General features: G+C 42.5%; 1 protein-coding gene across 1 annotated transcript in view; it reads left to right on the plus strand.

Annotated features, from left to right (window-relative positions):
- Positions 1-14,212, plus strand: part of LARP4B (La ribonucleoprotein 4B) — a 64,840-nt gene that overhangs the window by 14,151 nt on the left and 36,477 nt on the right. Inside the window, exon 2 of the mRNA XM_073677656.1 lies at positions 2,456-2,575. The gene's annotated coding sequence lies outside the window, so the exon portion shown is untranslated. The remainder of the gene's footprint in view (positions 1-2,455; positions 2,576-14,212) is intronic.

The raw sequence follows: 14,212 nt of genomic DNA on the forward strand, positions 1-14,212 counted from the left end.
GTTTTTACTTTTTTCAGAAATTCTCTGCGGGAACATAACCTTAAGCTGGCCATACACATTAGATAGCTGTTGGCCGGACTGTCCACCTTCGGCTTCCTCCCCCAATTCCACCATACACAGGCACCCTCAGCTCAGATCACAGCTGCTTTCGGACTCCTCCCCCCACTGATCTAAAGGATCCGCTGTTGAAATCCAATGGTGAGATCCTTCACTCCTCTGAAATAATCAGGGAAGTGTCGGAAGGCCCCCATAAACATTATATGGTTGGCTGGAAGCAGTGGGTTTGGAGGAATCCTGTCTAACGTGTATGGGGGCTTTTAGACTCCCTTTACATCAGATGTTTTCAGGACCCTCGAACACTAATTTTCTTCCACTTGATATAATGTGGAAGTCTCTTAATGCAGATGTGACCAATAATATGAACGGTGATTCATGAATACAAAGATGGGGCTGGAGTCTGCCAGAGAGGAGACAGATACAGGACTCCTGGCTCATAGATGGGGTCACCAAACGCCCCCTATTCACCCATGCTAATTCATGTTGTTGTGCAATGTTTTATGCTTCTATGAAAGCCCCGTTTCCGAGCTGTCACTTGTAACTTTGGACTTCCTAGACTTGGTGCCTGTACTATTACTGTGGATGTTTGGTCCTTCATTAGGAATCCATGCTTTCTTTTAGCTAGGTTTTTATTCTATCTGAGGTGTATGACGAGAGGTCACACCTGCTATTTGCTCTGTGTAAGTTCAGAGCCCTATGACTGCTCCTCCGTGAGCCAAGGAGACGGCGAATTCATGGAATAACAAGAGCATGAGGTCACTTCTCAGGAACTGATGACAAGGGGTTTCCAGCTTTTGGATTACTGACTTTCACTCATCCCATTAGCAATAATGTCTAAAGTGATCTACCGATCTGAAATATGCAGAGTATTTTGAGCTCTTGATCTTGGTTTAGTAAGTCTTAATTATTGGACTCTTCTCACTCTATAGGAACAGCAAATCTTTGCTAATATATTTATGTAATAATGGATCTATGGCATAAACTTATCATTCCATTGCCGACATGGGTAAACATGCAAGTGGGTGCTTCTGACTATGGTTAGAAGTTATCTAGCCATTTTAAACTGATGGCTTGTCCTCAGGACAGGCGACATATTGGCCTCATTTTTTTTTTCTAGGTCTGAATTACCCCTTTAAAGCCACTAGTAGGACCACACACAATGTTTCTTTCCTCTCTGATGCAGCATTGTGTGGCTGTGGTGTCCTGCAGCAGCGATCAGGCAATACCGGGAACCTCTGGCCAGACTGCCAGCAAGTTGGCAGATTAATTTCCATGAAAAGGGATTTGCCTAGCTGAGTGTATTCTCCATTCCTGCTGGGAGCTTACCTCACTGAACATTTCTTTGTTTTTGCAGCTTAGAGGGGAGGCATCAGCGAGCTTCACTAGGCCAACAGTGGTTACACTTGTATCCTTCCTCCTGCAAAAGTTGAATATAACTATGATAGTTTCTTTATGGTTCACTGGGGCAAAGTAAAAATGTTGAAATAGCTAATATACGGCTCTGTTCTCATTGATGTCGTGTCTTTTTGATTACGTTTTAAAACCGATCCCTTTGACGTAATGGAGTTGTTTGGCGTTCCCATGTTTTTGACAACAAAAATGACTTCAGACCCCTTCTATTCTTGACCTCCTATATGCCATTTGGTCACGAGTCCTGGCGTATGTCCTGGGAGCAGAGCCTTAGGGCTCGTACACACAGCCGTATTCTCAGTCCAAGTGCTATCTGTAAAAAAAAAAAAAAAAAAAAAAAAAAAATGACAGCACTCAGACCAAAGTTATTCAATGGGACAGTGCAGTGAACATTTTTTTTATTATTTCTATGCTGACCAAATCTGTGTCGGAAAAAAAAGGCAGCATACACTAGTTTCTTCCGTAAGTCAGATGAGACTTGGCCATTCAAATCTATGGGTGTGCAAAAAAAATAAAAAATCATATGCCATATGGATCTAGAGTATAGCATCCGATTTTTACAGAGACGTTGCAATTCTGTAACATAGGAAACTGTAAATGGCTTTGTAAGAGATTAATAGCTGCAGCTGTAAAAAAAAATAAAAATTGTATACGAACTGCACATGGGTGAGAAAAGAAATTGTCCCACTTTTCTGGATGAAACTCTTAACTTTTTTTTTTTCTTATACATTTGTGCGAACTTGCCTTTAGGGTGCTAAGATGTGTCCTTGCTCACGGACCGTGACGGGTTTGTCACTGATTGCTGGTGATGGAGCAGAGCCTAAAGAGTCACAGGTGTCCACTCAGTTGGAAGTTATCACTTGTTAAACTTTTCCAAAGAGAGTTAGGGCTAGAGTGGGTTAAAAATCAGTTTGGTCATCTCAGTATCCTATGTATTACACTATATTTGGTATATTATTATAATATGACGTTCTATTATGTTTTGCAGGTTGTTGATTGCCGGATGTCTGACGTGTGACGCATGTGCGTTTCTGGACTTTACATCAGTTTAGTGCATCTACTGGAACACTTGTAGCAGCTGTAAATCCGTATACAGCTGAAGAGCAAGGTAGGTCACCCTCACCATGGGCGTCTGTGACTGCAAGCTTCACTGATTCATTCTGTGGACTGACCATGAAGCTGCCATATATTACATTTACACAGGGGCGGACACATCCCTGGTGCAGCCTGTGCAGCTGCACAGGGGCCCAAGAGATAAGGGGGCCACTACCACCTCCAAATCAGCAAGCAGCAACTATTGGACTGTAAAGGGCCCATATACTGCATAGGGGCCTTTTCTGTCGGTGCTGGCCACTGCTCTGTACACTTATACTGCATGTCATTTGATCATTGTATGATGAGAGGATAAGCTATTTCTAAAAAAAAATGCCTGTGGTTTTCTACTTGCATTTTAATCAATACTAAGGGAATTTTATCATTGACTATATGCCAGTTTTCTTGTGTAAAGGACTTGGCAACTTTTCCTCAAGTTACATTTGCAAAGAAAATGTGACACTTTTTTTTGGACTGTCCTCAGTGCTTTCTAAGTGGAGGATGTAGCTTAGCAGAAGGCCAAAAGTGCCCCCTTCCACCTCCCCTAAAAAATAAAAAAATAAATCAATATTACTACAGTAATTGGCGCAAATTGAAGCTGAAGTGTCAGCCAATAGCTGGTGGAGGTTCTTTTACTTTGTGGTGCGTGGTGAGCCCAAAGAAGTGTCAAATCAGGGGGATTCGTAAGTCTATTGTTTGCTCCTGGTAGCCCAGGTTACCGGCCACCACTGTAGTCTATCAGAAGTGGCCGGTCTGCTAGGTAAAGAGCGCTGCTCTTGCAAGCACTTTGCTATAGAGCTTGTAATCGCCGCTGTGAAGCTAGCTAGATAATTGGATTCAACCAGCATCCGTGCCCATGCTCTCCTCCGATGCTGCCTCTGCTAGCCTTTTTGGAGGGCTCACAGTTCGGGCCAGCAACACAATCATACTCCTGGTCCAAACTATCAATCAGGAGAGCAATACACTTACTGAACAGACAGCCCTGGGGTCCTTTCTATGTGTCCATGGATGACAGCAGAGGGGTCTTAAATCTCTGAAGTCTTTCTTGATCATGCGATGGTCCTAAACTGATGCCGGCCAGGAGCCATAGGGTATCGATATCAGATTGGTAGGAATCTGGTGGGGAAGGTGCTGGGTGTCAATCAGCTGTTTTTAGCTCCAGCTCTTACTATACTGAATAGACCCTTAAGCCTTTCCAGCTGATCGATAGGGGTGCTGTGTTAAACACCCACCAGTCGGATATTGATGACCTATCCTCGAGATAAGTCCTCAATATCATATGCTTAGACAACCCCTTTAAGGATTTAAGTCAATAGTGATTTTGTTGTAAGTAATTATAAAAACGCCAACCATTATTGCCTTGTGATTAGTCATAGAAATATTGATTAGTGTCTAAGTCCTCAGGCGCAGGTTACGTGCAGTGTTGTAATTCCCAGCACGTAGTGACATTTTGCCGTATAGTAATAGGCCCAGTGTACAGCAGTGTATATAGTAGGTCTGAGTGGAGAAGGTTTCCCTCGTATGAGTGGAGCAGAAATTTATATAAAAGCCTAAAAGGGGACCCTGCTCCATGATAAGGAGAGAATGAATGGGAACCGTTACACTGCATTCACATGTTCAAGATTAAAGGGTCAGCCAAGGCCTCCCGACCTCAACTCCACAGCCCCATAGGCTGTGATGTTTGGGATGGGAGACCGACAGCCAGTCTGCATCACGCTCCATACTCTGTGTGTGAACATGGCCTTAGACAAATTCTCAGTTGCTTCTCGCCAAACAGTGGCTGTTTCATCTTGCATTGACTGATCAAAATTTTAAGGGCCTCGCTTTAAGTCCCCAGGACTTTTAGAGAATGATGCAGGATCTCTTCCCTGGAGTATTAGTTTCATGTTATGTGATTTCATTATATTTTTTTTCTCTCCTATTTACATGTAGCCATGTTACCACTGGGATGTAAATAGTCTGTAGGATGTGTTCAGATCATGCAAATGAGATAAAACATGCATTTCAAATGCTCACTTCTGCATATTTTTTGGTTCCGACTTTGATGATTTTTTTTTTCTTTCTCAAAACAAAATTTCGGTATAAACTACCAACTATATATTATAATAAGACCCTCGCCTAGTATATCCCCTGCTAATCAATTGCGGATTCTCCAGCAGTTCCTCTCTGGTCTTTGATTACTGTGATGCCAATGAGGCAGGGGTGGGCATTTTTCCTGATTGACAACACAAGATAATTTTAAAGTAGTACTCCCAATATTTTTGCTTTTTTTTTAATTTCACCATCTGTTCGCTATCAGTAATTTTGTGTTCATATTGATAAAATGCTAATAAATATTAAAAAAAAGTAAACTGCAGGGTTGTTGTTTTTTTGCATTTTCTATTAGCCATCAGTAATGTATGTGCAGGTATTAAATACCTACTGTACTTCCTGGTCGCTGTCTTCTGCAGTCTCCAGCGCTGCTCCGGTCCTCTCCTGCATCATGAAGCCGCAGTTGTGACTAGCCAGTTCACAACTGCATTTCTGTCGCTTTCTCAGTAGAAGACTCTGAATGATGCTGACATAGACTTACATTAAGAGAGGAGTTAATAGTCTGCAGTGTGAGCTGGCAAGAAAGAGCTTTGGTCATTTGATGCTGGAGAGGACCGGAGCCGCGCTGGAAACTGAAGACTGCAATATTTAAGACCTGCACTGTACGTATGTTATTTATGGCTAATGGAGCAGGCAATAAAAAAAAAAACCACTGTAGTAGTGTAGTATTTAAATATGTATATTTTTCATTAACATTTTATTTATCATTATTAACTGTTTCCTTACTGCCCATATACTTGAAACGTCCAGGGTGGTCGGCATATTACTCTGCAGTGACATTTTAGAACTACCCTGCATAAGTATAGCTGGTGCACAAGATCATGGGATATTAGGAGAGGGGAGCCGACTGTCAGACACAGCCACTCCTCATAGACAAGGCACAGATGGTTTTAAAACCATCTTTACCGTCACAATCACGGTTTACAAAGTTCTGAACGAGTGCTGTGTATATGGCGTTGGAAGGGCTGACGGCAGACCCAGCGATCATGTGATCGCCAGCTACCCGGACGCAGCAGGGGCTGCTGGGTCCTAACAGACCCTGATCATGTCTGAGGCCTCATTCACACGTCAGTATTTTGCACGAGTGATTGTATGCCAAAACCTGGGGTGAAACTTATACAGAAAAACAATCATTGAAAGATAGACACGTGTTCTGTGTTTGGAAGACACTTCTACTGGTTTTGGCATACAAATACTGATGTGTGAATGAGGCTTTATGCAGACAGGAGACTGAATTTGCTCTGTAACTGGAACTAATTTATTAGCCTCAGTTACAGGGGAAGTCGTATTTAAAATAAAGTTTTGACATGCATGCTCCTCTTCCCCAAGCTCTTTTTTTTTTTTGTGAAATTAATAAAAAATTAGGAAGTAAAAAAAGAAATAAGTAGCTGCTGACAATCTGATTACTAGCAAAAAAAAGCAAAATCATATATCCAGTTTACATAAAATTGTCACAGAAAGGGGAACAAAATTTAATATGTAATTTTAGTATTCCATTGTGGTCAGAAAAAGTAAATTGTAAAACAAATGTATTTCCTTTACTTTCCCCAACCTATATGACCAGATATTGGCAAAAAAAAATATGAAAATGACATGAAAATTTGACTTCACACACTGCGAAAAAAAATGCAAAAATTGTTAGTGTATCTGAACAAGAACGTATGGGAAAAAAACACTCCATACTATTCCCGTCAAAGAGGGAAAAATGGCCTGGTCTTGAACTGGATAGTGTTGTTTTGGTATTGATGGTATTATATTATTTTAGATTAATATTTTTATTACGTAACTCTAAGCAGCGATAAGTCTGGTGACTCGCGGTTACTGTTGATACACGTTAAGATACGACTTATTGTGGCCTGTGTATTTACCTGTTGCAATTAATCAGAGCTGTATTATAACTTTTATAAAGGCTCTGATATTTGCTTTATGGTTTGCACCTTCTTCAGGCCTGATCTACAGTTTTAGGTCTCTGTACCACTTGGAGCATTGTAGTTGTCATTTGTCGTCTTGGTGACATCATGGTCCACCCAAAGCTGATGGCAAAGTAAGCAAATTTCTCAAGCTGAAACTAACCTCTCCCTGCCGGCACAGATCACTGGAGTTGACACAAATGCATCTAGAAGCCAAGCCATGTGTCATAAGTTTATTCTATCTTGTATGACCTGTTCTGCATTATCCCAGCACAGAGCATATAAAAGGCCGAGGGACTCAATCACCGGGTAGAACAGAACTAAAGCCTACAAGTTTTACTACACTCCTCAGATAATGTCCCAGAATGTCATGTCCTAACTACACTCCTCAACATTGAAATTGCAACATCAGGAAGAAACCGTCTTAGAGTTATGAAAATCACAGGATTCATTAACCTAATGATATGCAAATGATGCAGGAGTGGAAACAAAACTTCTCAATTTATTCACTTATGAGTACGAGCTCAGAATTCCCTGCCTTGGCTCTGATCAGTGATTGAAAGTTCTGCCGTGCTGAATGCACCTGGGCAACTCGTCAAGGTCCTCTGCTGGCAGCTTCCTTTGCAGTTGCAGACCAGTGATGTCCTGGATGTGTTCAATGGCAGACAAGCCTGACTCTGCAGCCATGGTAGCACGTTTAGGCCATACAGGCCGCTCACAGTAGCACGAGCTACATGTAGCCTGGTGTTATCAAATTGAAAAATGACTTCCGGCACACTTTGGAGAAATGGCCGCACAACTGATTCCACGGCCAAATCAATGTAATGCCAATCTATTAGTGTGCCTGGGGTGAAGACTAGATTGGTCCGGCTACTGTACATTTTACAAGTCCGCACCATAATCCCTGGAGAAGGAACGATGTGACGTTCACTCTTGAAGCCCTTTTGATGGCCTTGCCCATGTGGTCTCCACACCAACCTCCTGCTAAGCCTCCATTCCAGCCTCTAGTGCCATCTTGATTTTCATCTTAACCTTTGAGAGGTGTTGCATGAGATCAGTGGAGCACCTGTAGATGGACGTCTGGCTTGTAGCCCAATGTCGGGCAGATTCCTTCTTTTGGTTTGTGCAGACACTTCTTGATACTTTGTGCTTGATATGTAATGCCAAATTTCCTGTGCTGTACAAAATGGATCAGTCGTGGGACCAGTAGTATGGCTTTCTCCAAAGTCTCCCGGGAGCCATTTATCAACATTACACTGCTAGGCCACATGTGGCTCATGCTACTGTGAGCAACCTGAGTGGCCTAAACAGGCTACCATGGCCTGCGGCATCTCCAGACTTGTCTTCCATTGAGCACATCTGGGTAGTCATTGATTGGCAAATTTAAAGGGAGCTGCCAGCAGAGTTTATAATTTTTCTTTTTCCATCATTAGCATATCATTCTCTTGTCTGATTCTTATAATTTCACGACTTTTTCTTTGCTGTTGTAATGTCAGTGTTGAGGAGTGTATTTAGGGCATGACTTCCTGGGACCTTTTTCACGACTATTTCCACATATAAAAAATTTTGATGGCGGTTATTATTTAATTGCAAACCTACCCCTCCCCTGGAGCTTGAATCTGTTATTTTGCTTGAAAATGTTCTGTAATATTCCTTTTTTGCAATGGAACGGCCAGTTTTTACTTATTGAAGGCCTATTTAACACAGGGTCTTTATTAGGTTCCTGTTTACAATTTACAGCTCCTCAGCACTCTGCGATCACATCACAGCGGCGTTAGTTGGGGAGCCGAGGAAGACCCCGTCCCTCTGTTAAACTCCTGAAAGGACAAGGCCAATTTTCTTTAGTTTTTTTCATCCATACCTTTTAAAAGGTATGTGCAGTACAGTATTTGCAGCAGAAAAAATCTGCAGCAAAAACTGATGTATTGTTAAGGAAAAAGCTGCGTAAAATACACTTATTTTTGCCACACTTTTTATGCATGGTTTTTTTTTTCCCTATTCATTGTAGTGGATGAAAAACGCTGAAAGACTCAACATGCTGCACGGATCAAATCTGCACGGAAAAAATAAGCAGATTTCAGAATTCTCATTCACTTTGCTGGGAGAGTAAAATGCTCCTTTTTTTGTAGCAGTTGTATTCTGTATTGGCCCCAGTTGTTGTGGGGGCACTAGAAAAAAAAATCAAAACCACAACTGCCAATTTTTGGGGTTGATCTTTTATGACGTTCACTGCACAGTGAAATGACGACTCGTTGACTTCATTCTGTGGGTCAGTACAGTTGCAACAACACAAGACTTGTGTTTTTTGTATTTTTTTTTTTTTTTTTTAAGAAGAAAAAAATAAAAATTGGCGCTTGTCTTCCTTTTTGAGATTTAAAGATTTGTTTTTTCTTTTCCCGTCAGTGGAGCGCTGTGAAAACTTATTTTTTGTAGGGTTAACTGTGATTATTATTATTATTAGTGCTATTTGGCCATTCATAAATCTTTTTAATACTCTTTTATTTATTTTCTGTTTGTTTCGCAGCGAGGTGATAGTATATAACTTGATGAGCTTTAGTGCTTCTGTGTAGGATTTACTAAGAAGCCCTGACAGTTGCTGGTGGTGTTTGGTTGGGGTTGGGGCAATAAGATGGGCCCTTGCCTTTTTGGATGATGGCTTTTTGGCCGCGGTCCCTTTTGACTGTGTCATCTAAAAAAATTTAAGGCTGTGTGCCCACGATGCGTTTTTGGTGTGTATTTGCGCGTAAACGCTCCAGAAACGCATTGCATACCTTATCCCATGACTTCCTATGACATTCAGCAAGTTCTGTGCACATGGTCAGGATTTTACTCGCAGAAAAAATATGGACATGACCAATTCTTGTGCGTATTTGCCTATACAATGCATTGGAAAAACGCATGGCAAATACGCGTCAAAAACGCATGTAAAAACCGCATGCGTTTTTCTGCCAAGGAGATGCAGAAATGCTCAGGAAAATTTCTGCTTCTTGGGCACTAAGCCTAACTGTCCCAATCAAAGATGTCTCCACGCAAACGTTACAGGTGTAAGGCTGTGTGCCCACGTAGCGTTTTTCAAGCGTATATGCTGCGGAATTTCCGCAGCGTAAACGCTTGAAAAACGCATGTAGATCCGCACCCCATGGTCCCCAATGGCATTCCGCAATGTCAATGCCCATGCTGCGGATTTTTCCGCAGCGTATATGCTGCGGTCAAAAATCCGCAGCATGTTCATTAATTTTGCGGAAGCGCAGCGGAATCAATGTGCGGATGGTACCCAAGTCTGGAGGAGAGGAGACTCTCATCCAGACCTGGGTACCAAAGAACCTGTAAAAAAAAGAATAAAATAAAGTTTATACTTATCTTCTGATGTTTTCCCTCCGTCGTGCTGTTGTCTGAAGGACCTGCCACGTCATTGAGTCATGTGACCCACCACATGACTCAATGACGTCACCGCAGGTCCTGCACACAACAGCGTGAGCCGCTCAAGCCTCCGGACGGGGCAGAGAATGCATCAGAAGGTGAGTATAAAGTTTATTTTTTTATTTTTTACCATTCTGAACAAGTTGTCAAGCACTTTTCCAAGTGATGCTTGGAGAAGTGCTTGATAACCCGCATGCGGAAATGCATGCAAAGACGCCTCACAAACGCTTCTACCTGGCGGGAAAACCGCATGTAATATCCGCATGCGATTTTCCCGCCAGGGAGAAGCGTAAAAAATATGCTTCAGGTCCGCAACGTGGGCACATAGCCTAACTGTGTAATTACGCCAGCTCTGCTCCTAAACCTGCTCCATACTGCCTTAATGCCTATTTGTTATGTCATTAGGAGTGACGCTTGATCCACAAAGAAAGGACAGATATGTAAATCATCCCATGTTGCGTACCTAGGTATAAATATTCCATAGTTTCAGACTATAATCTGTCTTCTATAATCCGCATGTTAATGGCTCGTGGCCGAGCTGGGAATAGATGTGGCCGGTAATCTCACCAGGAAGTCCTTGTTTACTCCTCCTCGACACAGTTCCTTTTCTTTGTGCCCATTTGGCATCTTTTGATCCGTTCAGCTTTGATCTGTTGAAATAAAGTGTTAGAGGAAAAGTGAACGAATGTCTGTCTGGTAATAGCCGGTGTGGGCAGGTATCTGTCCAGAAACACCATGGGAGACGGTGCCCCGTCTCACCGTAGACTAAGCGGCAATGGTAAAATAAAAAGCATGCCCAAAAAATTATTAAATAAGAAACGCTTTCAGCAAGTGATTCTTTTTATTGTGATAGTGCATTGTGTGACCTGTGTAAAAACCTCTTCCAGTAGACCCAGGTAAGTATCCTGTGTGCTGCTCACAACCTCCCCAGAAGTAATAACATGGCATATACCAGGGATAGTATGTACCAGGGATACATCATCAGCTCTGCACTGTTCTAGCAGCTTATGTTTTCATCCATCATGGAGATCTCGTTACATTGGGAGGAGGTGTCACGATTTGCTGACCCTCCGTGCAAGGCGTTTCCTGCTTGGCAATAACTTGTATCATGCCAGTGTTCAGCTGGGTCTCCATTGCTTGTTTTTGTACAACTTTGTTGTTTTAGTCCACATTATATGATATACAGTGCCTACAAGTAGTATTCAACCCCCTGCAGATTTAGCTGGTTGACACATGCGGAATTAACTTGGCATTGTGACATTTGTACTGTAGATCAGCCTGGAAGTGGGAAATGCACTGCAGCAAATTTTTTTTTTTTTTTTTTTTTTATAAAACGTTAAAAGTTAATTCAGAGTGTCATTTATTATTCAACCCCTCAAACCACAAGAATTCTGTTTTGCCAGCCTTTTCTGACTATTTAAGACCCTCCCCAAACTTGTGAACAGCACTCAGACATGGTCAACATGGGAAAGACAAAGGAGCATTCCAAGGCCATCAGAGACAAGATCGTGGAGGGTCACAAGGCTGGCAAGGGGTACAAAACCCTTTCCAAGGAGTTGGGCCTACCTGTCTCCACTGTTGGGAGCATCATCCGTAAGTGGAAGGCTTATGGAACTACTGTTAGCCTTCCACGGCCAAGACCGCCTTTGAAAGTGTCCTCCCGTGCCGAGGCCAGGCTTGTCCGAAGAGTCAAGGCTAACCCAAGGACAACAAGGAAGGAGCTCCGGGAAGATCTCATGGCAGTGGAGACATTGGTTTCAGTCAATACCATAAGTAACGTACTCCACCGCAATGGTCTCCGTTCCAGACGAGCCCGTAAGGTACCTTTACTTTCAAAGCGTCATGTCAAGGCTCGTCTACAGTTTGCTCATGATCACTTGGAGGACTCTGAGACAGACTAGTTCAAGGTTCTATGGTCTGATGAGACCAAGATCGAGATCTTTGGTGCCAACCACACACGTGACGTTTGGAGACTGGATGGCACTGCATACGACCCCAAGAATACCATCCCTGCAGTCAAGCATGGTGGTGGCAGCATCATGCTGTGGGGCTGTTTCTCTGCCAAGGGGCCTGGCCATCTGGTCCGCATCCATGGGAAGATGGATAGCACGGCCTACCTGGAGATTTTGGCCAAGAACCTCTGCTCCTCCATCAAGGATCTTAAGATGGGTCGTAATTTCATCTTCCAACAAGACAACGACACAAAGCACACAGCCAAGAAAACCAAGGCCTGGTTCAAGAAGGAAAAAGTCAAGGTGTTGGAGTGGCCTAGTCAGTCTCCTGACCTTAACCCAATTGAAAACTTGTGGAAGGAGCTCAAGAATAAAGTCCACATGAGACACCCAAAGAACCTAGATAACTTGGAGAAGATCTGCATGGAGGAGTGGGCCAAGATATCTCCACAGACCTGTGCCGGCCTGATCAGGTCTTATAAAAGACGATTATTAGCTGTAATTGCAAACAAGGGTTATTCCACAAAATATTAAACATAGGGGTTGAATAATAATTGACCCACACTTTTATGTTTAAAATTTAATAAAATTCAACTGAGCAACATAACTTTTTGGTTTGTAAGATTTATGCTTCTGTTCATAAAACCTACTCTCGTTTGCAGTTTGAAGGCTCTAACATATTTGCATCTTATCAAACCAGCTAAATCTGCAGGGGGTTGAATACTACTTGTAGGCACTGTATCTGCTGACTAGTCGAGGATTAGGCAGATTGCATTGTGGTGTTCCTTTTATTAAAACATAAGTTTGTGGGAGCAATGTCTAACATGTATGAGGGTATTAAAGTGAGTCTGTCACCCACCCCCAAATGCATGTTAAAAGTTTTCTTTTTGCTGTCTCATAATGTAGGAAAAGAGACCCTGATTCCAGCGATGTGTCGCTTAGTTTACTTGGTTCAGCAGTTGTGACAGAGTTTTTAGATGTAGCAGAGCTCAGAAAGCTTCCCCTATCCACACTACAGCTCTGTGTACATTGTATATTGACAATGAGCTGCCTATTAGGGGATGGCATGTGGTCAAACCAGGGCTCAAAGGAGCATCAGTGTAGGCAGTGATAATCTCCTGGTGATACAATGAATGTTTTATCAAAACCGCACATGGCTTAATAAGTGACACATCCATGAAATCAGTGTCTCAGCCCTTGCTTCATGCTGCCCTCAAATTACATAGCAAGAAACCTGCCGACAGATTCCATTTAAGCTTTCTGTACAGGGAAATGGGGGACTTAAACCCAATTAAAATCACACTAGCGCTGTACACTTTTAACTCGAATGCAGATGAGGGGCATTTGGGGGGACCCTTGACGTGGCCAAGAACTCTGTGCAGTCAATTTGATTTTTGGTGACTTACCCCACATCCGCCTGCTTGTCCAGAGCGCTTTCTGAACTCAGCCCGTATGTCTGCGTGTGCGCACAGACACTTGCCGGGTGTGGGTCGGTTCATTCTTCTCCCTGGCTCTTCTGTGAAGCTGATCGCTACACTTCCATGTGTATCGAGCTTTGGTCGCAGGGAGGAGAATGCGACCGCACTGACAATGTATGCACACAGCCGTGCTCAGGCAGTGTCTGTGCGCACGCCCAGAGTCACGATCTACAAAATTGCAAATTATGGATGGGTAGCGGTGCAGTGAGCCCTTGGCCACTCACTCCATGGGGGCACCGAAGCCCCCTCATTTCTATTATATAGATCCAATAACAAAACTCCTCCAGCCGAAAATACAGGTGAAAATATAAGACTTTATTTTAGTGTGATGTAAAAAATGATTGACATCTTCAGCTTCATCCAGCAATATAGCATACATCTTCTATTTTTTGACTGTAAACCAGTCCTTAATCATGGACAGTGCCGGTATGATGGCGGGTACACACGGTGCTAGTATGATTTCTATAGGGGCAAAGTTCCCTAAATCACTCAGCTCCTAGTTTAATATGCGTTTTTATGGAGACACTCCCTTTAAATCAACCGTCTATGTAGCTGTTCATTATAAGCAAGTGTTAATTAACTTTGATGTGGTTTACCTTAAAGCTTTTTTTATAGGCATTATAGACTAAAGCATTTTAGCCTAAGGTGTCCATTTCCTTTATTAATGCATTGATGCTCTAAATGAAAATGTGAGTGTTTTTTTGTTTTGTTTTTTTTCATTTTAAGCTGTATTTAATTTACTAGAATCTTTTTTTTCTTTATCCTATTTACAGAAATGGATGACAAAATCCTATGTGATATG

This window comes from Phyllobates terribilis, unplaced genomic scaffold (assembly GCF_046119375.1).
Source record: "Phyllobates terribilis strain yellow unplaced genomic scaffold, ASM4611937v1 Scaffold_4__5_contigs__length_816908805, whole genome shotgun sequence".
NCBI lineage: Eukaryota > Metazoa > Chordata > Amphibia > Anura > Dendrobatidae > Phyllobates > Phyllobates terribilis.